We start from the raw sequence: 26,629 nt of genomic DNA on the forward strand, positions 1-26,629 counted from the left end.
ATTATCTAGTGCAGATTCAGCAAATTTGCTAACACCAAAGACGAGTGTTGCATTTGACATGCCTGAATGAATGGATGGTATACAGTGAGAGGACCTGGCCCATCCCAGAGGTGGGCCTATGAGAACCTCATAATGTTCAACAAGGCCAGGTGCACAGTGCTGCACTTGGGCTATGCCAACCCCTGGTATCAGTCCAGGCTGGGGATGAAGAGATGGAGAGCAGCCCTGTGAGAAGGACTTGGGGCTGCTGGTGGGTGAGAGGCTGGACATGACCCAGCCATGGGGACTCCCAGCCTAGAAAGCCATACGTGTCCTGGGCTGCATCCAAAGCAATGTGAGAAGCTTCTGCTGCTCTGCACTATTGAGACACCAGCAGGAGTACAGTATCCAGTTGCCAGGTCCTCAGAACAGGAAAGTCGTGGAGCTGCTGGAGCAGGTCCAGAAGAGGGCCACACAAATGATCAGCAAGGAAAAGCACCTCTCAAATCAAGAAAGACTGAGAGAGTTGGAGTTTTTCAGATTGGAGAAGGGAAGGGTACAGGGAGGCATTATTGTAGCCTTCTGGTACCCAAGGCAGATAAAATGGAGCAGACTTTTTAGTAAGGCCTGCAGAGACTGGAAAAAGAGGTAATTGTTTTAATCTAAAGAGCAGATAGATTCCAACTAGATATAAAGATGGCATTTTTACAGTGAGAGTGACTGCAAAGCTGCCCAGGGGAAAAGGACCTGGGGGTGGTGATCGGCAGCGGCTGAGCATGAGCCAGCTGTGCCCAGGTGGCCAAGAAGGCCAATGGCACCCTAGCCTGTATCAGCAACAGTGTGGCCAGCAGGATGAAGGCAGTGATCATCCCTCTGTCCTTGGCACTGGTAAGGCCATTCCTCAAGTTCTGTGTCCAGTTCTGCAAGTGAGTTCCCCCTCACTACAAGATGCACATTGAGGGGCTGGAGCAGGTCTAGAGATGGGCAACAAGGCTGGAGAAAGGCTTAGCAGCAAGGAGGGGTTCAAGATCTTCTGCCAGGCAACCAGTGACAGGATGAGAGGACACAGCCTCAAGCTGCACCAGGGGAGGTTCAGGCTGGACATCAGGAAGAATTTCTTCATGGAAAGGGTTGGCAAGCATTGGAATAGACTTCCCACAAAGGTGGTGAAGTTGGCATTCCTGGAGGTGTTCAAGAAACAATTGGATGTAGCACTTAGTGCTCTCTTCTAGTTGACAAGGTGGTGATCAGCTAAAGGTCTTTTATAGGTCTTTTCCAACCTAAATAATTCTGTGAGTCTCTAAACACTTGGAACCAGTTACCCAGAGAGGTTGTAGATGCTCCATTATAATATTGAAGGTTAGGTTGGTCTGGGCTCTGAGCAACCTGATCTGGTTAAAGATGTCCCTGATCAATGTAGGGACTAAATGACCTTTAAAAATCTCTTTCAACTCAGATCATTCTTTGATTCTATGATAATAAATGAGAATAACTTTGCAAAATGAAAGTACTAACCTCCTAGCTAAAACAGCTATGTTGTTGGTGCTATTTACAGATGAAGGAACAAGGGTCATATTAACTGACTAGTATAAAAGGATGCCTGAGGGAGTTTAGAAATCTACATTTCCCTTACAATAGTTGTCATCTTATAGTCAAGATGTGAGCAAAGTCAGATACTGCTTCATGATCAGAATTAAACAATCACACTTTTAAGCACCTTCTCTTTTTAGGTGCTCTGTGGTTCATCATCTTTGCTCTTACTTTGAGGGTAAATAACTCTATGCATCACTTCCATTTTTTGTGACAGGATGCAAATGGCATGGCACCCCTTCAGAAAGGGGTGGACCTATATCCAGTATATGATTAGGTAACATTTTCTCTTGTATCCATCTTGAAACTAAAGAGTTTTCATTCAAGTTTCAACAGCGTGATGAGAAACCAGATGCCCATGCCACTTTCTCCAGAAGGCTGTTCAAGGCCAGCCTCATCCATATATTTAGGGAATGAGGCAACTCACAATGTGTGTTATACTTTCTAAGGCCAGCCATGTCTTTTTGGCAGCCCAGATTTTCTCAGATTCCTTTGAATTATTAATAATCACAAATCACTGAGGTGAAAGTCCTCAGCAGAGTTTGCACAGAGGCTATCTCTTTCCTTCATTAACTCATTAAATGTGACAAACAACATGATTTCCAGAATCTGCTGATTTCCAGCATGAGAGGCAACCGGCCTTTTCTTGATAGCTGAAACATTACCCAGGCTCTAATTTGTAAGAAGACTACTCCTAATCTTGATTTCTTGAGGCTCTTTTCCCAGCTGTCTAACCAGCAGCTCTCTAACTCTAGAAGCTATGACCTTAGCAGCATGCAGGTCAGTTGAACGAAACAGGAAGTTACAAGTTTATGTGAAAACAGAAAGCCATTCCTGCCGTGTGTGAGGTTACCCAGTTAAAACTCATAAGGAACACTGTTTCTTCCCATTCTTCTCAAAGTGCACGACTGTCAGCAAGTCTAGAGCACACACACACATGGTCATTCAACAATGTGCTAGAATTATTGTCTCATCTTAGTATCATAAAAACTACACTTTTGTGTACATAAGAGCCAGCTGCAGGATTCAGGTCTGCATTTTCTACCTGAAGTATAAATTACTTCTGCAGGCTTGATTTGATTTGTGACTGTTTCACAGAAAAGCATAGCATCAACTAATTTTTCTTTTTAAACATGCCTGGTTTGGGTCAACACATCCTCCTTTTGCTGTCTCACCAAGGCAAATACAGAAGTGCTAGAAATTGAACACTAATTTTTTTATAAATGCCAAAGAAAAAAAACATCAACTGAATTATATACAATGCTTTTGGATCAAGGGAACAGGACCCCAATTTAAGGATCATAGATTGCTCATTTTGCATATGTATGCAAGTATGCCACTAAGCTTCACCCATCACCCTCCTACATTTAAAGAACACTAAGCCTGCAAAGTAAAGCGCTTAGAGGCAAAGTAACAAAAGAATAAAGTATGCCTGTTACTTTGATTCAGCCCACTCACATGTGTGAATAGCTCTTAAGCCTGGTGAAGTGGCTATACTTTCAAGACAGATAGCAAAAACTTTAGACAATTTCAAAAGGAAACCAGAAGACTTTTCAGTCTCTCTAATAGTATGGAAAAAGTAGATTTCATTCTTCATTTTCTACTTTTGATAGAACTATTTTCCCTTAATCCTTAAATAGAGACTCAAATATTTTCACAGGTTCTGGAAAGGCTGTGATTCATATTCAACCATGCAAAGAATATCATGGAGTAACATCAGGTTGAAAAGGTTCAGGCAGCTACTGAATGCTGAGAATTAGTCTTCCTATAAATGCTGAGTGACACCAGCATCAATAAAGCAGTCGAGGAAAGAAGTATGAGCCTTGTGGAAAAGTTTGACAGTTCTAATAAATGATGATAAGATGTTGCTTTCAAAGATAAGTATTCCCATTGCTTTCTTCTTTGAGACATTTTGTTGGAATGCTGCTTTTGGGAAGTATAGAAATAAAGCATTAATATTCTTCAAAGGGAGATTAAAAATTAATTCAGCTATTAAGCAATATGTACCTCCCAGGCAGAATTTATGTAAGTGACATTCTGAGCTTCAAACATGGGAGGATATGATAATTAATATGTAATTCCTTAAATGTATACAGTGAGAAATTAAGGACCTTGCATAAAATTCAGAAGACAAGATAGAATTTTGTGGTCCTAATTCTTTATGGATAGTTAAATGAGTTTTCCATCATTTCCAACAGCTTTTCCTCACTACTTAGACCACAAATTCTGTATTGACAGATTCTGTGTATCTTAAAAGACCAAATCCAATGAGAAAGAAATCTTGTTTTGGAGATGCAGAGGCAGTATGGTGAACATGGATGAAAACTGTGAATAAAAATAGTGCCATCAGTGGGATGTTCTATGTCACCTACACTTGAACTTCTTGATTCTGCTTTAGGAACCATTTCCTCACCGTGTAGTAGAAAACATACATAACTGAGGCATCTAAATAATAGATTCATAGAATGGTTTGAGTTGTAAGGGACCCTGAAGGTCATCTGGTTCCAATCCTCCTACCATGGGCTGGCAGACTTTGCACTAGAGCAGGTGGCACAAAGGCCTGTTGAACTGGCCTTAAACGCTTCCAGGGATGGGGCATACACAGCTTCTCTGGGCAACCTGTGCCAGTGCACCATCACCCTCATAGTAAAGAACTTCCTCCCAATAGCTCATCTAAATCTACCTTCCTTCAGCCTAAGGCTGCTCTTCCTTGATCTATAGGACATGACCTTGTAAAGAGTCATTCTCTAGCTCTCCTGTTGCCTTCTTTGCATACTGAAAGGCCCTTATAAAATCTCCCCTGACCTTCTTTAGGCAGACTGCAGGAAATAAGAAAAGCCTTACAGGACAAGGACCTTTTTCACCTTTAAATCCTGTTAACTTGTGTTCACTTTTGTTAACAAAAAAGCACTCTGTGAAGGATTCAGCTGCAGGTCGGAAGGCCAGAGAGTGGGTTGATAGTTGTCTCCTGCATGAGGAAGTGCTTGGCTGGGGAGATGTGTGGATACCACATGATCAGAGAGCTGACTAGGTAAAGGGACATGTGAACAGTGACACCACAGTGGCAGGCAGCCAATGTGTGCTGGTTTGGTTAAGTTTTGGTTAAGTTTCAGTTAAGTTTCGAGTATAAAAAGGCTCAGTTCATAACAATAAACAATCTCCTTCAGAGCAAGCAAAGAGGTCCATGTGTCTTTGCTCCCCATTGCTACAGCAGACCAGCTGCAACTCTGCCAGTCTTCTCTCATTGGAGATGTCCTCCACGCTTCTGATCTCCTTTGTGGCCTCTGAACTCACTCCAACAGGTCCACATCTTTCTAATGTTGACCTCAGAGCTGAAAGCAGGGTTCTAGATGGGCTCTCGCCAGAGCAGAGCAGAGGGGCAGAATCCCCTCCCTCACCCTGCTGCCCACACTGCTCTGGATGCAGCCCAGGACACGACTGGCCTTGCAGACCGCAAGTGCATGTTTGCTGGCTAGAACACACAGCATGGTGTTGCAGGCAAACTTGCTAAGAGTGCCCTTGATCCCACTGTCCATGTTGTTGACAAAAATGTGAAGCAGCAGTGGTCCCAGTATGAACTTGCACTATTTGGACAAGCAAACACACAAAAAACCTGCATTGTTTTCTAATTGTGTTCTAAAAAGCCATCACACTAAGAAAGAGATTATAGAAGACAGCTCAATTTTAAAAGCTGAAACGGGAAGTGAACTAAAAAAGAATTTATACCTTTCTTTTTCTTACTTTGCAGTAACATCAGAGAGTTATGATTGGGAGCTATGGAGACTGTGGAAATGAAAAAATATTATTATCCTGCACAGCTCACAAGAAAGGACATTGCATTACCACAGTCTTCTGAAGTATTTATTTTTCTTCAGTGTGTGTTCAAGTCCCCTTACATAGGAAACAGCCTCTGAGCATGAAACATCAGTTATCACTTCAATGTCAGCACCTTCTCCACAGCAGCACAACACCCTCCTTACATTTCTGCAAGGAATTGCCAGTGTGTCAGACACAGCTGCAAGAGGGTGCCAGGGGCATCACTGTCTCCATAGGTGATGGGGAGGACGGTTCTGAGGCTGCACAAGCTTGACTCCTGCTAATCCCTGAGAGCTGCTTCTTCCCATGTTAGCCTCAGTGCACACAGAAGACACCCCAGCAAAGCTGCCAAACGGTATGACTGGGAAATAACACACCGTTTGTGAGGAAGCAGTGTATGCTCTGACGGCTTTGGTCGGTGCCCAGGTATGATGCATAAGAGCAGAGCTTGTCCTTGCAGGGTGCTAACTGCCCTGCTCATCTAAGCACTTGCTGCCAGTGGCATAAATGTCAGCCAGCCTCATTATCTGCGTCTATACAAAGCATGTGGCACCAAAAATGAGGAGCCATATCTCCCTCACTCCCTTTCCTTTTAACCAATTTCTGCTTTTGCCTAGCTAAGCAAACCAATTTAGGACGACAGTTTTTCTGGTGTAATAGGCGGCTGCTATAACAAATCTTGTCTTTCAGAAAAGGTAATAACTGCTGGTACAGCTGCTGCCACCAGTAATGAAAAGAGAAGCCTGCATGGCCACTTTGTCATTATAGCATGCACCCTTGATTTCCCCTGTGTTCTTTAACAGCTAAATAATGGGGGCAAATAGATGTCTTTATCGACACATAGAAGTCATCCCTTTCCAGAATTCTGCTTCACAGATAGAGAATAGACTTGTGTTGGCAGGAATATGAAAAGATGCTCTTGCAGGCATCTTTGCATTCCCATGATACAGTCAAAAATATCTCAGCTTGCAGTTCGTTCTCTAACAAGCAGCTGGCCCCACTGAACTTTGAACTTATTCTAATGTGTTGTGTTCATAAAGGACATCCCTTAGCAAAGCAAGGTTGGGTTTTGGGGTTTTTTTCCATGAAACAATAAATCTCTGGGTGATTAAAAATTGAAGAATGTAGGCTATTTACTTATGGTGTAACACTGTATGCTATTTTTCCAAACAGATCTGAAAAAAAAATGGCATCTTCTTGCTGTTATTCACTAGGAGACCTGTGTATCACTATTAATTTCTTTTTTTCTGGTGCCTTCTGAAAGGAACTACTGCAGTTACAGGTAGCATTCAATCAAAATATATATCTGAGCCTCTTCAGTTTCTAAAATGTGTAAAATCTAGATGCAAATTATGAACCTGGGCTCACTATTTGAAAAAAAGGTATTTGGTGCTTCTGCTATCAGTATTTCAGAAAAATTAAAGTCAGCCTGTATTTCATAAGAATGTTTCAACTCAGTGGTGTTTTGAGTCCTCATATAAACTTTCTATTACCATTCACACTATCAGAAAAATCAGTTCAGTTTCAAATGCCCTCACAGGTCAGGTCAAGCACATCTGGCCATTGTATGCATGAGAATTTTCACCATTTTTTGTGCTAAAAAGTGGCCAGGTGGGAAGCAGAGACAGAATGGACATGCCGTGATAGGTAATTTCATTCTAATTATTCACTAACACAGGGACTGTATCTTAAAATTAGAAATCATGAGGAAATTGTTTTTGGTGACCTCCATAAATAGCAGGTCTGTGCCAGTCTGTACAGGATGCATACATATGCCCTTGTCTGTTGTATGCCCCCCCTGACATTATAACCCTGAATATTGAAAAGCAATGCAGTATTCCACAGGATTTACTTGTTCAAAGCTGATGCTGTACTTCAGGGTTCTGCAGATTTGTCTTGTGCATGACTTCTTTTTGCTATTGTCCTGCACCAGGCAGTATCAGTTCTGCTAGGAAGGAGACTTGCTGGTATTTCTGCAAATAAACTGGATGCATTTCTCTCAAGCATTTCTATTATTACCCTAGACTTTTCCTAATTTGGGAGGGAGGTTTTCATACTGCAATCATAAAGCCAGAACCCTTACTTTCTAAGGTATGACACATATCCTTCATATTACTCTGAGATCACAACACCAAAATTATATGCAGACTAAATATGCATCTCCAGGAGATGACAAAGAAAATACACTTTAAGATGCAAGCTCTCTGCCAACAGGAGCACTCACTAGTCTGTAGTTTATAGAAATCAAAGCAATCTTGGTCAGCCTGCAGATGTTTTAGACTGAACCATATGGAGAAGACACTGTTTCCCAGCCAAACCTGTCTGGCATTTCCTCCTATCATGGCAGATAGTTCTTTCAGCTTTTCTTCCACCAAAATTAAGACATAAAATTATTTTGCTCATGCTGGTACATCAAAATACTTGTGCTTACACTTGGCTCCAGGTAAGTTGTGGCCAGCAGGATTAGTCCAAGGAACACCCTGAATTTGGACATTCAAATACAAACTGGTACACAGGAGATTCCTCCTGACCGTCATGAAACACATTTTACTGTGAGGGGGACTGAGTACTGGCACAGGTTGCCTAGGGAGGCTGTAGAATCTCTGTCCTTGAAGATACAAAAAAACTTTCTGGACATGTTCCTGGGCAATCAGCTCTAGGTGGTCTTGTGCTTGAAATGGGGATTGAATCCTATGACCTTCAGATGTCCCTTCCAACCTCAGCCATGCTGGGATTCTGACACCCTAGCAGTGCTAGCACACTGATCTTGTTCACTAACAGAATGTCTTCTGTTTGACGAGTGTGACCTTGGGTCTGTCTGCACATCTCAGTGGAGAAAGTCCTTTTTTTTTTTTGCCATTGTAAACCACTTCCAGCTGCAAACAGAGTGTCCCCATAAATAGATTTCTTTAAAGCATCTACTTGACACAGCACATCTAATCAACTCCTATGAAAGAAGGTGCAGAAAAATCAAGATTAAGCAAAGATAAGGATGTAATTACTCTTTTTCAGGGTGTCTTCTTATCCTGCTTCCCATCTGCTGTCAAGAAAAGAACGAGTGAGGGATGACTGCAGGGAATAAGTGTTCTTGCCAGTGAATGCTAAAGCAGCAATGCTAGGCTGTGCAACAGCAGGAGCTTCCTATACATGTGGTAGTTTCCTATCACCCATCTTATTGGAAGACAAGATACTTTGCTTTCCTCCCTTTTCTAAAGAATTTGGCTTTGGTGCACACAAAAACTAAATAAAAATTGAAAAGTAGGTGAGACCCACTCTCCTTGGAGAAAGTTCCTTATGCATAACCAAGGGCAGGAGAGACTAAATGTTATTTGGAGAGCAGTGGTTCTCCATTTGGAGACCACCTTTGCAGACAGTGGTTGGAGCTATCATGAAGAACCCTCTCCAGTCCTCAGAGGCACAATTCTACCAATCCAAATTCCTTGTGTCCTGGTAGGACCATGGATATGACCCTGTCCATCTCCCTGTCTTTCTCAAAGCTCACAAAGCACAGGGAGGGACTACTAGGAATGAGAGATGAACTGCTCTAGAAAGAGCCAGACCAAAGTCCTCTCCTGGCACAGTAACCTGTGATTCACCATCTAGGTGTTACTTTACATACGACTTGTGGCCCTGGTAACAACTAGAGGCACTTCTTGGTTCTCAATGAGGGCGCAATAGGGAAAGCCAAACTCTTCCTAGGCATCCCCACTGAGCTCTTCATTCAGTCACCTCTTTCCTTAGCCGAAGGTGCAGAGGTAAGCTGTGCACTTATTTTAAATACCCTTTGCAGGTATCATTTCCTTCCACTGCTCTTTCTAGCAGAAACTGCCAAACAGCAACACTGTCTTTTGTTTTCTTTGCTGGAGACGTTTCTAAGACAGCCTTCCTGCTCAGCACAAAGTCCAGTCCATCAGTGTCATCTCCCCTCAGTTATCCAGAGCTTTGAGAAAGTAGCAGGCTACATTTAAAAAGGGGAAACAGGTTAGAGTAGCAATCAGTCAGGACTGAGCTGTGGAGCTTCCAGGAAAACATCTGGATAGTGACACTTTATGAGCTATAGAAAAGCAATTAATAAAAATTTGACCTTATGGCAGGAACAGTGGGTAGGTGTCTAGCACTTATGTTACTATCCAAAGGGGTCTGGGAGGGAAAATATATTTCAAATCAGAGTCACCTACCTCTCAAGTGATTATTTGGAGTAAAGCAAGGTTCCTTTCCCCTTCAGGTCCTACTAAGCATGGGAAACAACAGTCTTTGCTATCACGTGGCTGTTTGTATGACAACTTCTTTTCCACTTTGCACTTCAGAAGCAGCAGGTGGCAATTACTCTTTGTTTATTGGCAGTTTAATTTCTCTTGTCTACTGAAGGCTTCTGTGGCAGAAAAATGCTGAGACTACAGGAGGTACAGAAAAAACAGCCCTAGCAGGTGAGGAACCTGTGAATTTATCTGGTGTGTTCCCTAGTTTGGTCACAAGCTCTCAAACTCTGCATAGGAAACATCCAGCCAGACTGACAGACTGAGAAGGTGCAGATAAAACAGATCCCTTTTTGTCTTGTCTTTTTGTCTTTCACCCAAATGAACTGGAATTACTTCTAAAAGTTCTTGCTTCCCTTTCTTGGAGTGGCTTTCCCTGAATACCGGAATGATTGGTTTCCTGCTGTTAATACTTACAGACAGTGAATTTCAAAGTCTTGCAAATATTTCCTGGAAAAAGACACAGAATACAAATAAATTTGCATAGATATATTTGAGTTTGCAGATTAATCAAAAGTGATTTTCAGGGGCTGGAAGGTAAGGCCTTTACTACAGTGTAAATGTGACACATCTGACCCAGATTTTCACACTGGAAATGCTAACATATGTTGCCATTGTTGGGACAAGAGCTATGCTTGTCAACCAGGCTAATGAAAAAGAAATTGTCAGCTATGGACAATAGTAGAAACTAGGTGAAGTCAAAGCAGCCAAAGTAGTGTCTTGCACAGAACATCGTCAGCTTTAGTGTCAGAGTGTTACCTCTCAGTACTTGAAACTCAGATGGGCTCACTTTCATTCAATTAGCAGCTAGAGTCATTACTGCAAGTGTCAGGAATATAAACAAAAAAAAAGAGGATGAACTCACTTAATGACTTACTCCCTGTGAATCATTTATTTGGCTCAAAAAAAAAAAAAAAAAAAAAGCAACAGTTTTTTGCTGCACAAGGAGAAATTTCAAAGTCATTCCACAAAAGCTGCTTACTAATTCTTCAATGAAGATGGAGCTTGTAGTGAGAGGGTAAAAAGCAGAGCCAGTGCAGACTGCTTAAGACACTTCAGGTGAAATGCTGAGTTAAGCAAATTTTGCCATCAGCTTCAGAGACATTGTTTCCCTTCCAATTCAGCAGTGATTACAGCTGTCTAATAAACAACTGGCGTGCAGGTATTGTAGGCAAACCTGTCAATTTGTATTCATGTCTTTCCAAAGCCAAGGCTGATATCTTCACACAGCTGCCTGTGCATATGTACCCTCTGTGTGATACTAATGTGATCTGCAAAACATACTTGTGTATTAGAGCCTGATCCTGCAGAGCACTGAGGGCTGATTCAACAGAGCATTTAAATGCGTGCTACATTTGTGCATCCAAGTTGCCAACACAGAGCAGGTATTTAGGTGTTTAATTGGACCACAGTGAAGAGACCACTGCCCTGTAAAATGAGCTCTGACAGGCCATATATTTTACCTGGCAGAGCAACATATTTGTGACAACTTTGAAACAACTGGAGCAAAATTTTGAAGTATCTTAGGACAAGCAAATGTAATGGAGTTTATCTTGGCTTTTATTAAGCAGAAACCAGGAATCATTCCAACAGACACTTGTGCCAGAAACACAAAGTAATGATAATATATTTGGTAAGGTTGAAAAATAAAATTAAATTGAAGCATGCTTCTCTTTCCAAAGATTAATCTCACATCCTAGTTTTATAGATTATAGTTGATAAAATCCAATTAGTATAAAAAGAATTAAGGTAGATGTTGCTGTAAATATTGTCATTATGGTTCTAAACAATAAAGTGTTTCTTATAACCACAGATCACTGGGGGATGAAGAACTGTGCTGCTGAATCAGTTTAATAAGAACCCCAGTTTTTCTGCTTGCTTTGAATACAAATATCAAATAGCTAAACCAAAATATCAAAAAGCTAAACCAGCCTCTTGCCAGTTAACACTGCTTAGGAACAAAGGGATAGATAGACTCCACCCTGGGCTCTGTTTCCACTGCATTGTTTACGTGAAGAAAGCTTCAGTCAACTTACAAAACTACCTTATACCATCATGCTTAAAAATTTCTTTAAATCCTTTAGTCCTACAGTGATGGACTAGAATATTGCTTTGGTTTGGCACGCCTGGTTTTTGGCAGCAGGGCAGCCACAGAGGTGGTTTCTGCGAGCAGCTGCTGGAAGCTTCCAGCATGTCCAGCAGAGCCAGTGGCTGATGGCTCTGAAGGGGAACTGCTGCTGGCCAGAACTGGGCAATTAGAGGTGTTGGTAATGCCTCTGTGATAACTCATTTAAGAAGTAAAAATCAAAACACAGGGACTCACAGAGTTTTTCCCTCACCGGAGAAGAGGATGAAGTGAGAACCTGTGAGGCACCAAGGTCAGTGAAGAAGGAAGGGGAGGAGCTGCTCCAGGCACCAGAGCTGAGATTCTCCTGCAGGCTGTGGTGAGACCATGGTGAAGCAAGCAGCTGTGCCCCTGCAGCCCATGGGGATCCACGGGGGATGCGGAGATCCACCACAGCCCGTGGGGTGATGCCAGTGCCGGAGTGGATGGCTGCTAGAGGAGGCTGTGATGCTGTGGGAGACCCAGTGGAGAGAGGGGTCCCTGATTCCAGAGTGGAGCAGCCTGTCCTTGGAGAACTGCACCCCGTGAAAGAGTAACCCATGCCAAAGCAGTTTTGGGAGGACTGCTGCTCCTGAGATTTGGAGCCATGCTGGAGAATTTCACAGAGAACTGTCTCCCGTGGGAAGGGATCCCACGGTCTCACAGGGGAAGGGCTCCTCTCCCGTGCAGCAGAAGGAAACCTCGGGTGATGAACTGACCAAAACCCCCGTGCCCTGTCTCCCTGCACTGTGGGTGGAGAGGAGGGAGGGCCTGGGAGGGAAAAAGGTGTTTTTAACAGCTTATTTTACTTCTCATTATCTTCCTCTGATTTTGTAAGTAATAAATTCACTTTGTACATCTAAGCTAGGCCTGTTTTGCCATTGGAATGTTTTCTCCTGGTCCTTACCTCAACTCATGAACCCTTTGTTAAATTTTTTCCTCTCCTCTGTCCACCTGTGGCAGGGAAGGGTGAGTCAGTGGCTTTCGTGGGCACCTGGTGTTTGGCCAGTGTCAAACCACAACAAATATCTAGAGTGAAAATAGGATTGTGTTCTGCAAGTTATTATTTCTTTCAACTGTACACTGCCTGCAGCCTTTTCCAGCAGAAATAATGCCCCCAGACTTAGCAAGAACTTCACCTTTCCCTTCCAATTCTCTTTTTGTTGTCTCTTAAACAAAGAATCAGATTGGACATCTCTCTGTCTTACTGTTAGTGCCACAATGCTTTAATGAATCAAGTCTTATGTTTATGGAATCACACTGGAAGCCCAGCTTTTCTTGTAATGAAAATGTCTTTAAAATAGTCTAGGAAAGGTCAACAGTAGAAGAGAGTTACAAAAAATTTAAATATTTTTACATTGAGTCAGAAAACTATTTTTTCTTCCTGAGAACTAGCTCAAAATCTTTGAGCATCTGAAATAGAAAAATGCTATTTGCCCAAGGAAGTTTATGAATAGTCTTTAATATGAAACACAGCACGAGGTCTGTCACTAAGGTCTGTCACATCATTCCTGTGTCAGGGACAACATGAAATGTCAGCAAGCAAGGTGGCAAAAGCCCTGATCTGTTCATGTAGCTAATCCTGAAAAGAGAGCTAAATTGGGCCCTCCTGGTATCTCCCTGCTTCTCATGTGTGCTCAGGACTTGGGCAGATGCTCAGATTTGGATGCAGTGATTTAAAATTTTGCCATCAGTATGCATTTCTCTTCCTTTCTGCAAGGATTAGTAAAAATTGTCTTTGTTCCAGAATGCTGCTGTTTTAGACTAGTGAAGCAGAGCTGTTTGTTTAGGTTCCTGTAAAATTCCTCCCCTGTACTGCATCTTAGCTATACAAAACAGTCGTCCCAAGTTTTGTCAAGTATTTAACAGTACTAAAACTCTGATGCAATAGAAAATTACTCCATACTCTGCAGATTTGTGTTATTCACAGCTTGCTGTTTGCATTGTTGAAAGAGCAGTTTATTACTCCCAAGTTCACAATAAATCTTCTTTGGATCATGCTATCAGAAGCACTTTTGACTAAAACTGTAATCACTTTTCTTCTCTATGTAAACATTTCTCATTTTTAGGAGTCTTAAAACATGTGATGGGTTAAAAAAAAGTTTTGCTTCCTCCTTATTGTATCCTTCAAGGGCTTTTGTGGAAAACACAGAGATATTTGCTTGCCAGAGGGTGTCTTTCATTAACTGATGTGTCTCTGAGCAGTACCTTTAACACCAAGCTATGAATTATAACCTGAATATAAGTGGCTCCAAACTGAACAAAAATGTAAACAAAAATGCCTGCAGGGATATAGCCAGTGCTTTATTTTAAGATTTAGTTATTGTTGCTCACAGTATTCTGCTGCCTTGTAACCCAATTTCAAATTAGAGGAAATGTAAGGAATTAAACAAGATAGAATACTAGGTCACATTAACAGACAATATTAAGACAGTTACAGCCTGGAAATTACATAAACTAGCAGTGTGTTAGTCATCCATAGGCATTTGCAGTGGAAAAAGTGCAACAGAAGATGCTGATGATATTAAAAAACAAGGGAAGTAAGAGTCTGACAGTGTGAGTGTATCTCTGTTAGTTATTGGTGGTCAGAGGACCTGCATGGCATGGCTGAGGCAGGCCTGGCCTAGAAGCTCAGTTATTTACAAATCATACTTTTGTTGCTAAATTCTATTATGGCCTATAAGGCACAACATGTTTCTTGGACCGACAACAATAAAGAATTCAGATTTAGAGAGCTGAAACAATATCAAAAGAAAAGCAACATTGTCAGGAGAATAAAAACTCAAAAGACTTCTCTATATTGATTCTAAAGGCTTTATTTCAAGCCTGTAACAATGGTGTTGACTATTAAACCAAAGAAAAGGGATGAAATTTGCAGGAAGTTTCTTTTTCTTATCTCTGTTTCCTTCATTATTCTTCTATTCAGTAGGATACTTTTGACTCATTCCCCTGAGTAAAACTAATCATCAAAACAATTAAAGCATGAATCTTCTTCCTAAAATATATACAGGCTATCTTTTGTTCTTTTTAGTGTGGGATTCCTATAGGCCAGGTTTTCTCATCTAAGTATCAGGAGTGTTCCTTGTTTTTGGTTTTTTTTTTTAATGCCAGATTGCTCCACCTGTATTTTCAGTGCCATTTTGATTTAAAAGCCTCTGTCAAAAGTAATTAGACTTTTTTCTCTACACTAAGTATAAGTTATATGGAACTATCACCCATTTGAGACTGCCAAAGATGCTCATCCTTGGACACCACATCAAGTTTCACTAAAAAAAAAAACCAAGTAGCTCGGGAAAAAAACCATCAGTATTAGCAGTTCAGTTTATTCTGAAATACAAGCAACACAATTCCCCAGGTGCTCCCCAGCACAATAGGAAAAGAGGAACTGGTTGAGGTGTATAAAACCAAGAGAGCTGCTCTGGGGAGGGGGGAGAAGACAGGCTAAGAAGAACTAGCCAACAACTCTATAAATTGAGAAGCCATTTCAGTACCACAATGACACATTAACTCCTAGACTCCCTGCTTCTCGCAATTACACAGGGATATTCCTTCTTGCAACTTTAGCTATCCTGGCAGTATCATGATACGTTGTTCAACATATAGTTAGAATTCACCCTTGAAGCTGAGAGCAAGGTCACAAGTAGTGCAGCCAGAGGCTAGTTCAGACTTTTTTTCCTGACAAGATTTCTGTTAATATTTATGTTCCTTGTCATTATAGCCAAGCATTTCAGAAATAAAAATGAAAGCAACACAGTTAGTTTTCCTCTTCTAAGTAACTGACCTGCCCTGGAGAACCAGGGGAAGCTGTAGTGAAGAGAAATGCAATGGCAGATGTCGAGTCCCCGGTTAGCTGGCTCTCTGAGCTGGGCCATGCTGCTGCTCAGTGGGTCTTTTCCTAGACACTTCGTGTCTGGAACACCAACATTCTATTTCAAGTATTTGACAAGCAGTTTTTGTCATAACTTATTTGCTTAAGTTCTCCAGGGTGTTCAGCTGAGCTTCCTGATATGCAGATAGAAAAAAAAAAGGCTCTCTTTAGTTTTTCCTTGTGACTTAAGACAAAGTAACACTCTCCTTGACTATGTATAACTTCAAGAGGTACATAAACCACCAAAGACCTTGAAAGTTCAAGAGAAAAGACCAAATGAACTTCAAGGGGCAGCTTGCACCTGGTGAAATTTTCTTGCAAAAGCTTTAGCTTCAAAGCACAGTAACAACTTCTCTTTTCTTAATTTTACTCTGGTAAACCCTCACCAATATCATCCCCCCCCCAAGTCCTCCATAATTCATTGGGTTTCAAAACTAATGACAAAAAAAAAATGACAGCAATAACAGACCAATGGCAGGAGACAAATATCAGTAACCTTAACGGCTGTGCAGAAGGCAAAAGTGGACAATCTGTCTTTATAGAGACATTCAGGAAGGGTCTAAAGAGGACCTTTATGTCACTCAAGTGTCATGGCAGACATCTGAACAAAAAGTAAACACCCTGAAAACTTCAAAATGCTGAAAAAAAATCAAGTATTCTCAAGAAACATATGCTTTGAGCATTTCATATTGTCACTCCTTTTTCCTGAGATCATAGCTGGATGAATCGCAGACATCTCAAGCTAAGAGGGGCCCACAAGGACCTTCAAGTTCAGCTCCCTGCTTCTTGCAGGACTACCTAAAGCTAAAACATGTGACTAAAAGCATCATTCAGACACTCCTTGAACTCTGCCAGGCTTGGTGCTGCAACCACTTACTTACTTTGGGAGCCTATTCCATTGATCAATCACCTTTTCAGGGAAGAAACTTTTTCATATGTTCAATATGAACCTGCCTGACATAGCTTCATTCCTTGTTTCCTACCACTGGTCACTAGACAGAAGAGAAATTTTGCCTTCCATTGTTCCCCATGAAGTAGTTGTAGACTGCAATGGGGTTACTCCTAAGCCTTCTCTTCTTCAAGCTGAAGAAAGCAAGTGATTTCAACTTTTCCTCATATATTTTCCCCTTGAAATCTTTCACCATCTTAGTCGCTCTCCTCTGCACACACTTCAGTAGTTTGATGCCCTTCTTAGATTGTGGCACTCAAAACTGTCCCCAGCACTCGAGGTGAGGCTGCTCCAGGGCAGAGCAGAGCGGGACAATCCCCTCCCTTGTTGTGATGCAGAGCCTGATGCACCCCTGCACAAAGCTGGTCCTGCTGGCTGCCAGGGCACTGCTGACTCAACTTGTCGTCAATACAAAGACATCTTTCTGCAGAGCTGCTTTGCAGCCTCTTATCCTCCATTCTGTACATACAACCAAGATTACTTAATTCCAGGTAGAGAACACAGCACTTGCTCTTACTAAATTTCATATGGTTGGTGTTTGCCCAGCCCTCTAGTCTATCCAGATCTCTGTGTACACCTCTCTACCCTCAATGGAGTCTACAGCTGCTCTTAGTTTTGTGTCATTGACAAATAAATGTATATTTGATTTCTCTGTTCTGAGTATAAAAACATTAAAGAGCACTGGTCCTAAAATTGACTCCAGGGGAATAGCACTGGTGACTGATCACAAGCCTGATTTAACCTCATGCAACTCTGAGCCAGGGCTATCAGTAAATTGCTCACTACACATATTATGGACTAGTCTAGCTGTGTATTAAGCATTATGTCCAGAAGGATATTGTGGGAGTTAGCATCAAAAGCTTTGCTAAAATCCACAAGCCCCAGATCTACTGGCTTCCTGAGGTCAACCAGTTGCTTCCCTGGTGTGAACTCCTGCTGGCTATAGCCTATAACTGTGTTGTTTCTTAAGGGTTTTCCAACTAATCCCAGAATAACCTTCTCCATAATTTTACCAGGCAATGAATTGAGACAGACAGGCTGGTAATTACCAGGGTCTTTCTTCTTTCCCTTCTTGAAACAGGGAGGTTTGCCAGCTTCCAGTCAACTGGGACCTCTCCAGACTCCGAAGTCACTTGAAAAATAATGGAGAGAGGTCCTACAATGACATCGGTCAGCTCTTTTTGGCACCCTGGGATGAATCCCATCAGGCCTCATAGATTTATTCACAGCTGGAGTAGCATGTCTTGAACAAACTCAGGGTCAGTTGGAAGGCTATCATTCCCCCAGTCACAGTCTTCCACTGCAGTAGTTCAACACATAATCAGTGTTGAAGACAGAGGCAAAGAAGGTATTAAAAATCTCTGCTGGGTTTATGTCCCTATTTGTGAGGAGACTGACATCATCAAGCAACAGATCAGTGTTATCTCTGATCTTTCTTTTGTTGTTAAAATGTTTTAAAAAGCCCTTTTGTTTGTCATTTACAGTGCTGTCCAGATTGAAGTCTAAGAGAGTTCGGTCCCCATGAGTTTTCTCCCTATAATGGTGAATATCTGAACAGACCAGATAGACCCTAGGCCGTGTCCCAGAGATCTCAGAATGCAAAATTCTTGTGGGAAAATCAGAGAGTGTAAAAAGTCCAATTATAAATTTTCAAGTGATATCTTCCTCTAAGAGAAAGTTATTATATAATCTTTAGCCCACTGTAGAAACAGTAGTCTGAACCTCTCACAACTCTTGTTTCTGTCACTCAGTTGGGTTTGTACCTCTTCTCTGAAATCTCTCCTATTGTCTAATTCTCTAGTGTTCACACACACTCACACACACACAAAAATAGACATGTGCAACATGAAACTCTGATATTTATGGATAAGAAGCCCCAAAACAGAAAGATTTTCAAAATAATGTCCTTTTAGTTCCTGCACCAAAGAAGGCTCTAGTCTTTGCAGGTATTCATAAACTGTGATTTCTTTCCACAAATGCTGTTTTCATATTACTCCAAATCCTGCTCTTCTGTCATAAGGTATACTCCTTGTTTGAAAAGCTATTATTTGAATTTGACTATATAAAATGTGCATTGTTCAGTAGCATCCAACTTAAAAGTATTTCAAGGCCATATTGTATTAACAATTTCTTCTAGTCCTTAATAGTCTCCGACACTTTTATGGTTTCTTCCAGATGCCTTTTTCAGAATACCAAACCAATAAGCAGCTACTGTCTGAACCTACAAAACCAAGCACCCTATTTCATGATTATTTCTAAAATACTTGATTTCAAACATTCTGGTTACAGCATGTAGGTAGTAAAGATTCCATGGGTACAAAACTAAAACTCATACAGATCCCCTTTAAACCAAGCCAGACCCTCATAATTTCTAGTGTGATGTCTCTGTGCAAATTGCCTGGATACACTTTGGTCATTTTTCTTTGAATTTGAAAAAGAACTTCAAGACTTTTAGAAGTTCTCAGAGTAATGTACCCCTGTGTGCAACTGTGGCTTAAGCTGACAGCGAAGATGCAAAGGTCCATGATTCAAATTTCATTGCAACAACGACAGACAGTATTGTGCAAATGCCTCCACACCCCAAATTCACCCACCAACATGTTCTTACAGGTAATGGTGGATGAAATTCCGATGACAAGTAAACACACACACACATTTCTATCACCAAAGAAACTTCAGAAAAAGTCTTTGCTTGGGCGCATGAAGAGAGACTGTTGACTTTCTGGGATAATGAAAACTTCAGCCTACTAAAACAAAAGACCTAGCTGACCTATGGCTGAGAAAAGAAATGCAATATATTACACTAAGGCAGACACTATTCTCAAAGCAAAAAGAACAAGGCTATTTTACTTTCCTTGAGAAAAATACCTGATTTGTAAGAGAACAACAGGCTGTCACAAAATATATGAAACTAGAATATATGCCATGAAAACAGATTTAAAATCACCTTGAAAACTGCAACCTTAAAAAAAAAAAAAAAAGGTAACACAAAATTTGTAATACTGGTCTTGAGTTACAGATAACCTCTGCTATATGCAAGGAGAAAGTAAGGTTATCAAAGATCTCATAGTAGAGATTCTAGTCATCAATATCTATTTTTCTACTGCATAAATAAAAGCTTTACATCTATTTCTCCTGCTTCTACACCTGTACATCAGTGTTTCAGTAAATTTATTGTATTTAATAATTTTTTAGCATTTGCCTTTGTTTTGCCTGTGCTCAATATTACATGGAAGCTAAAGCATTTTCCATGACATCATCTGCATAGTTCTCTCCATAGTTATATGAATTGCTTTAATTATCTGCTAACCAGGTTACTAAACATCATACAGTATTCTGTATAATAAATTCCATTTTGCAATATCTATTAAATATAAAAAGTTGGTTTAAGCTTCATAATTTTGCTAGTGAAAAAAAAAAAACCATGAAAAAACCTGAAATATGCCTGTACACATGGAAACATGATTTTTTCAGTTAAAGCCATAAAATAAACAAAACTGAAAGGTAGTGGAGATGCACCATCATGTTAAAGGTCATCTGCTACTAAGCCATTGCAGCAGATAAGTTTGTTAAGAGAAACTGTAAAGAGAGTAAACTTTAAAAAAGAGTGAAAAAGGTGGTTACAACTGGACCATGGTCAGGAGAGCCTCCTTAATGTACAAAGTAATGCTCAAAAGTTAGATACCTTAGTATCAAAGGGATTTATTAAATCAATACCACAATGCAGCAGTCAATATTTATTCTGTATTATTAAAGCAAATATTGAATTTCTTAAGAGATGCAGAAATAGCAAATATCTCCAAACAGAGGAAGTTTTAAAGAAAAATACTGGGTTTTTACCACTGTCTTTTTTTTTTTAAAAATGTCTACTACAAGTAACTACCTTACAATGTCCATTTAGGAAACACTGGCAACTCTGAGGTATGGAATACACTTCTTCTTCCAGTAACAGTGGAAGTAAAAGATGACAACAGATTCTTTTTAGCTGAGAGGTCTCCTGAGACCCAGAGTTAGGAAAGGATGTGCAGTTAAGATAGCATTAGACCACAAATATTACTTTGCATTAGAATTTAAATCTCAAAGTCAGTGGATATAATCAGAAGCATTAGTGATCAAAATCACTCCAGGAAATCACCATCAGGACAAAAGTATCAATTCTGACTGCAGTTCTCTCTGTAAAGAGATTATACATTATTCCATATCTGGACAACATTTTCAGAAACAAGTAGAAAATTAGCCTCCTAGAACAGAAATTATATATGAAAAGAGGGGAGAATTGAAAATTAAAACACAATCAGGTAAATTTAAAAACCTGAAGAAGGTTTAAATTTGATTTGCATTTGTAAATGGACTACTTCTATTTCATTGGGTCCCTTCCTCTCCATCTTCTGATGATGTCTCTGAATACAAACCCGAGTGTTTCTCTTGACCTTCATAACTTGTCAATAAAGTAAGACATTTTCACAGACAGAGCAGAACATCCTGTCCTGCCAAAAGAAAATCCCAAGTAAATTAAAGGATTGAAAATGTGGCTCCAAGCCAGAGACAAAACCCTTATTTACCACAATTGGACAAAAAAACTCACTCCAGCTGAGCAGAGATGCTCAAGCACAGCACCTACCAAGCTACTGCATGCTCTTTCTATGCATTGGGAAGAAAGAAGTGTTTGGATACTCTTTTTAGCTTTATGTGGTTTCTGGTATTATTGAAGGTATATAGTCACTGAAAGGAGGGGAGAAAGTTGTGTCTCCAAGTTTCTCTATGACACAGCAGGTCTTGCTGAAAAAGACAGAATATCACAGGTCCAGTACCAACTACATGCCAGAAACTTATGTGAATCATACGTGTTGTAGCAATAAATTACCTGAAAGTCAAGATATTCATAATAATTTTATGGTGCCCATCCAGTGGACCTGAAGACCACTCCTGATTTTCATTCTTTTAGCAAAAAAGATTTTCAAAGACACCTATGAATCACTCAATCACTACAACTTCCTAACAAGAAGTTATAGGAGGGCAAACTAAAAAGGCTCAAATGCCCAGATGTCCATACCCATTCAGCAATCTTGAAATTTCCAGCAAAAATGTTTGGAAAAGATAATTGGAAAAGCTACTATTTTCTTATATGTTGTGTGTTAAGGATCTTTGCTCTCAAATGTTGATATTTTTGCTAAGATTTATACCTACTTATATTCATCCCCAGGATCTTTTGAAATATGTATTTACCAGCTTAATACCTGTTCCTCAGCAAAAGATCCAATCACTTCTTGTATTACTTTTTTATCTAACTGTGGTTTTGAAGAAAATATTAATCATCTAAGAGTTTACAACTTCAACCTTATGAAAAATTTGGAAAACATTCTCTAAGTAAATGTCACTGTGTTTAATTTTGGTTTTAATTCAAACTAAATAACAAAAATTAATCCCAAAAAGGCTGGAACATCCCCTACAGTCATTTCCACTGTAATCTTCAGTTCACTGTTAATGGAAAGGTTTCACTTTTCTAGTAAAAATTGTATTATTATTCCATCTTATCTTGATTACACTTGAATCATTACTACGCTTTATAAGGATGCATTTTGAAATGTGCATCAAGTGGACCAAAACATCTGATCTAAAAGTGAGTAGATATACATACTGAAACTTCCAGCTATGCAATTTACCAGATGTCAAGGGAGAAATATTATTTCAGAATATTCACTGAAATTTCCCAAACCACTTTCCACTGCAATTTAGACTGAACTAGAACAATAGCTTCAGGGGCTGTTCTTGTGTCAGTGAAAGTCAATGCAAGTCTTGCTGCTTAGTTTAGTACAGTAACACAGTCTCGTGTAAATTGGACTTTTGGATACTTCCAAAAATGTATCAGAGAACCAATTTAACCCAAAATGTTTAGGATCCACTTGCATGTAGTGCTCGAGATTTCCGACCACACAATCAATGCATCTAATAGAAAATATTAGTTAAAACCTTCCCTTCCTCGTATAGGATCCAGCAAAACATTTAGTTAAAAAACAAAAAAAAAGGCGGGAGATCTCTCTTATTAAGTTTAAACATGTGTGACCTGCAAGGGACCATTGACAACAACCAGCTGTCATAAATAAACAAATGAACAGTGTTCATAAACTTTTGTTCTTGGCCAGTGGTGCACAGAGACCAGATCCTGCCAAAGGTCCCCGGAGGCCCTTGCTGAAGCAGCTGTGGCAAACCTTTTGTTTTCAGCACTGCAGCTCAAACAACAGGCACTGCACTGTTAATCTCCACCATCTGTAGGAAAGCATGTGTTGAACACTAGCAATAATATGACACCACTATTATTCTGCCACCAGCAGCAGAAATAAAACTCTTCAGCATGTTGTGAAACAATGCCTGTTAAACAGCACAATCCTCCTCTACTCATCTTGCTCTCCCCAGTCTCAAAAGCACTGTCAAAAGCTGATAGTAATGTAGAGAGAGGCTCAGAAAAGCAAGCAGGATCTGCAGATGCTTCACTATCACACACAAAATGGAAGAAGCCACCCACCTGTAGGACAAAGAAAGCAACACGTGCCGGTAAGATACTCTGCAGGAACAACAAGCTTTATTTTGTACCAATTGTTTGTTCACAGAATATGCAGTACTGGATTCTTAAGCATGAATACTTGAGAGCAGCTGGTCATAAAACTCTGTACTTCAAAATACTTTTTTTAAAAAAATCACTATAAACACAAATGCTGCTTTTAAAAAGCACTTTAAGAAGAATTTTAGCTGCCAGCTCCTTCTGTGAAAATGTGCTTGATGGTAGATGATGTTCATTGATGGAAGAAATCAAAATATATTTGCTGTCTGGGGTTGACATATTTTCCATGGTTATACAAGTTTCAGTATAGAAGAAGTACAGCAGAATCAACCATTCTCCACCAGCCTTGCACAGTGAACTAGGAAACATGAAAGCTGAGAAGAAAGAAGAATGCAGTCACCATTTTATACCCTGCCCTCACAAGAAAGACTGAATGTTTTGGACAGCTGTACCAAAACCTAATTGAGTTCCTATTCACCTGTTATGAATCAGATTCCCTTCCTCTGCTCAGCTCCCAAATGTTCTTTCACACAAAGACAGTACAAACAAGTACATAGAGATATCAGCTAAAAAACTGACAACTGTTCTTGTCAGAAAGCAGGTGGATTATAAATTAATTTTGACTGTTACTGTAATAGACTTTGTAGCAGGATGAAGAGAAGATGCAGTACTATGAAGAGATCAGGGCTTTTTAAATGTTCTATTTTGAACTGTTTTTAAAAATCAGTACTAGAAAACTATTTTCAAAATCTATAAAAATATATGGACTAATTGCACTGAACGTTACAAGTTTTCATTTAATCATGAATTTATGTCATTGTCAGAGGTTGACACTTTTGAATGTTCCTTACATGTCCCCAAAGTGACTGCTTCTTCCCCGCAAGTGAGAAAATCCATTTGAAATACAGAAGTACCACAGCATCCCCCAAATGCAATACTTCCCAAATTCTTTCTGACTCACCTGCTGATCTCCTGCATGGACACACATGACATGGTCTGACAGCTTGTATAGTTTCAACTTTCCCTTTTATTTTCCCAGAACATGCATATATTTTTCAAGATAGAACATGAAAGTTTTTCTGAGTCATAAATTGCTACTCAGAAACCTTAGCTTGAATGCTGGTTTTGGAGCAATTTGTGCTATCAGTTGCTACCTTTTCTCAATAGCTACAGGACCTTCACATACAGAGTTAGCTATAAAGCAGTCCATTTTTCTGTCTGTCATACTGATATACTTAGCCAACAGTCTCATTTAAAATCTAGGACTTTGTTAAGTCAGAATAAACTTTACAATAGCTTTACATTTGTAGTTTTAGTTAAAACTCAATGAAAATGTACATCTGCAAGCACACTTTCATTAGTGAACTCACGCATAAATTGCTAAATTTAGCACAGAGCTTCAGGGAAAATGCTGGAGACTATTTGTCCACACAGCAACAGATTTGTCTTCCACAGTATGCTCTATCCATTGGCAAATGGATATACCAGTTTAATGAAGTATTTTAAGAATGAAAGTGCTGGTGTGCATGACTCACATTTTATTAAGGTAATGACCATAATGCATTCTATTTAGATATGCATCTCGTTGCTGAAAATTATCTTGGCATGAGACCAGCAATAAACCTATGATATTCCAGAGCATTACACAATCTTTTGTCCTATTTGTCAACAGAAGAAATGTTCACAATCAAATTAATAATCCTCCCTGCTACAAGAATGCAATCAAAACACATTACTAATAAGCACAAAAGTGAAATCCTTTGCAAATTATAGGAAAGGAAAATGGTTTTCAGGTTGCCTGAAAATAATTATTTATTCCACGGTTCTTGATTTTCATTTCCCTGCAAAGACTTAAATCATCTTTAGATGTATTTTGAATTGCAGCTTGCAAAGGAGATATTCTGATATATTTCATCCAATATTTTGGTTGAAAACTATCCATACTTGCAATTGCTGCTGCTGGCAATGCTCATGGAAGCACCTGTGCAGCCTGACTGGCACAAAGGAGAAACAGAGGCAAGTTCTGCTCACCTTCCTCACACAAGTCATTCCTGTCCAAACACTGACCTCAGAAGTACATGTGTGCCTCAAGAAGGGAAGGTCTTGCAGCTTTGATATTTTTAGCACACAAATAGAAACATTAGTGTGTGTGGGAGGCGGGAGAAAGCTGCACCCTCCTGGCAATGCAAGGTACCTGTCACAACAGAGACTTTACAGGTATCATAAATCCTACCTGATTCAAGGGTGCAGGATTGGGGCCCAGACAAGTAGGAAAGGTAAGTGCCCACATTAAAGGAGCCCTCTAATATCTCAAGAATTTGGCTGTTAGGATTATTGACAGGCAGACTGGAAAGGCAGAAAATTTCAGCCTGCAGAAGCCAGGTAGAAACACCACCCTCTAACTTGGCAGAGCTAGTGGCAAGGCAGCGAAAATCCCTGCAAACAAGAGGGGGGAAAGGAGGAAACCCCCACAATTCAAGCAGCTGTCACAGTAGTGACACAGACAAAATCCCAAAAGGATCATTCAGGCAGGCTGCTTCATTAGGATCAATTGTCCAGACCTACAGCAGTGCACTTATCCCAAAAAGAAGTACTCTCCAAGAAACACAAAGAAACCATTTCAGAGATTCTGAACTGAGGCTGATTGTTTTCAGATTACAAAAACAGAACTCTCTTGCTAACTACAAAATAACAGGCTAATTTGAAGAGATATCAGTCCTCTCACCATACTCCATATACCTGTTTTACATGGACGGTTCAGTTTTCATATAAATATTTATACTGAACACATACAAATGTGTAGAATCTATGCTTATATCCTGTTCTAAACATAGAATTTATGCACCTTTAAATATCTATATATAGAGAGAATCAGTTCAACAAAACATGCACATGAACTCTAAAAACAGTATTTCCAGATAGTGTCACATCTTTTATTTTTAAGACATACATTAATCAATCAACCCTCAAACTGATGTTTATATATAAAAACATTAAAAATGAACTATTGATGGGGTTTATTTTCAGTAGTGCTGGGAAAATCTATCAACCATAAGTACAAAGGAGAATCAAGTATTAAAAGGATGTTTCAAGTGTGGGCATTTCCTGAATTTCAGTGCAGTTTTGAAAGTGACAGTGAAATCAAGGAGTGGGCTGAAAACATGTTTAGAGGTTAGAATAAACTTTTGTATCCCTTCCTTATCTACATGATTAGAAACATCTGCATGTCAGGAAGAAATGTGACTGCTAACCAAACCAAAATGATTTAACACACAAATCCAGGGGCTGGATTGCTACAAAGGAGGCCTGAAACATCCTCCAGAAATTCCTGTGTGCAATCTACCGAATAAAGACAAAAATAGACTCCTTGGTGCAGGCAAACAGCAAGTCAACTATTTTTAACTTGGGTCTTCAAATGCATTTTTAAGTTGCTTACATTTAAAAGCAAACCTTAAGCAGTTTGACTTGATGAATATGTATGAAAAGTACTCTCAAATCTTCTACATTT

This window comes from Serinus canaria, chromosome Z (genome assembly GCF_022539315.1).
Source record: "Serinus canaria isolate serCan28SL12 chromosome Z, serCan2020, whole genome shotgun sequence".
NCBI lineage: Eukaryota > Metazoa > Chordata > Aves > Passeriformes > Fringillidae > Serinus > Serinus canaria.